Here is a 2,141-nt window from a genome sequence, read left to right on the forward strand (position 1 = left end):
AGCAGCATTTATATCAGTGTATATACTTGTTCCATAGACAACACTCATGTGAGCTCCTAAATTAAGGCAGTCAAAAAATATGTCACTGCCCAGACTTACTTCCTATAGAAGCAGCATCCTTTAGAATAAAAATATCTGCATCTAAAAGCCATTTCTGCATGTACAGTTTAAAATGAATATGTGCATGGCCTTTTACGTCAATCCTGTGAAACAATATATTCAGTTTTCAGAAATATTTAGCATTAGTCTTGCTAACTTCAGTTCTTTTTCATCAAGCACATTATGTGAAAAGAATAAATGCTGCCACCTCTGACCTCATTCTGCAGTGAATGAATCAATTTCTTATTACGAATTTCTTTTCTTTTTTTAATCACAGGTATTTTCTAAGAGCATAGAGGCTGTGACACATCCAGAGAGATTGTTCTTCTATAATTAGAACCCCTCTTTCCACCTAAAAGACATCCAATTTCTTTTTAAAATTTCCTCCTGTCCCTCTCAACTTCCTTCTCTCCTGTACTCTCCTCCTTTTTTTTTTTCTTTTAGCACTAGTTTCCTAAAGAGAACATCTATTTAAACTCCATAGAGTGAAGAACGCTCCATGGTCAAAAACCTCAAATGACTATGATTAAGAAAGTTTTCATCTAAAAAGAACTGAACACTGATGGTTTTTGCTCTATTTAACATTCTTTCTAGTATGTCAAACGGCGGTTGGTCTGATGAGGGTTGGTGTACATTGTTGGCTCTGGATCCTAGTGCTTATCTGCATTCTGATCAGTTTGGAGACCAAACTTTTGCTTAAACCAAGTTGAAAATAGTCATAGTTTTATAGTGATAGACCATTAGAATAGAAGGGAGGGTTGGACAAAATCTAGGTCAGTTTCTTTGTTTTACAGATGAAACTAAGGTTGAAGGACACTAAGTGATTTCCCAAAGGTCACGTAACTTACTATCAGAGTCAAATCTGCTGATTTTCTTCACCACGGCACATTTCAGTGGGAAGAAACAAACCCTCCAGGAAAAAGGATCTTGCTCTTTTAAAGAGCAACCCCTTATCTATAAAATCTGATTTAAGAATACCTTGATATTCTCTTGTATAGCTTACTACTTTTTCTTTCAACTCACTAATTTCAATATATAATTATAAATGTATTTGTGTGATTATTTCTGTCTTCCAACACAGCTATTTCATTTTTCTGTCCAACAGTCAGAATAATTCCTGGCAAGCAGTAGACAGTATTTGTTGAATGATGAATGTTAGCTGTAGAAATTTTTATAGTCTAAATTTCTTTTTTGTTTACATGGTTCTAGTCATAGAACCATGGTACCCTTTTGGTTTTGAGTTGTCTCTCCACATAGCTTGATAACTGGGAGAGAATGCACTGATCATTCAAGTGAAAGATATTTCTTAGTTTAAAAATTGATGTTTACAATACACTTTCATTATAAAACACACACACAACCACACACACACACACACACACACACAACTAGGAATAGGAGAAATTAACATAACAAAATTCATATATTAAAAACCCATAGCAGACATTATACTCAATGGGGAAAGACTGACAGCTTTTCTTCTAAGATCAGGAACAGGACAAGAAAGCCTGCTTTCACCACTTCTATTCAACATAGTACTGCAAGCTCTAGTCAGAGCAGTTAGTCAAGAAAAAAAATAAAAGGCATCCAAATGAGAAAGGAGGAAGTAAAATTATCTATTTGCTCATTATATGATCTTATATGTAGAAAACTCTAAAGATTTCACAAACCCCAAAATTCTATTAGAAATAATGCATGAGTCCTGGCCAGTTTTCTCAATGGTTAGAGCATTGGCCTGCACAGCATTGAAGGGTCCTGGGTTTGATTCCTAGTCAAGGGCATGTACTTGGGTTACAGTTTAGATCTGGGCCCTGGTTGGGGTGCATGCTGGAGGCAACCAATCAATGTTTCTTTCTCTCTTACTCTCCCCCTCCCTTTCACTCTCTAAAAATCAATAGATTAACAAAACCAAAAAAGAGAAAGGAAGGAAGAAAAAAAGAAAGAAAGAAAAGGAAAGGAAGGAAGGAAAAGAAAGAAAGAAAGAAAAAGAAAGAAAGAAAGAAAGAAAGAAAGAAAGAAAGAAAGAAAGAAAGAAAGAAAGA

Source organism: Myotis davidii, unplaced genomic scaffold, assembly GCF_000327345.1.
Source record: "Myotis davidii unplaced genomic scaffold, ASM32734v1 scaffold86, whole genome shotgun sequence".
NCBI classification, from domain to species: domain Eukaryota; kingdom Metazoa; phylum Chordata; class Mammalia; order Chiroptera; family Vespertilionidae; genus Myotis; species Myotis davidii.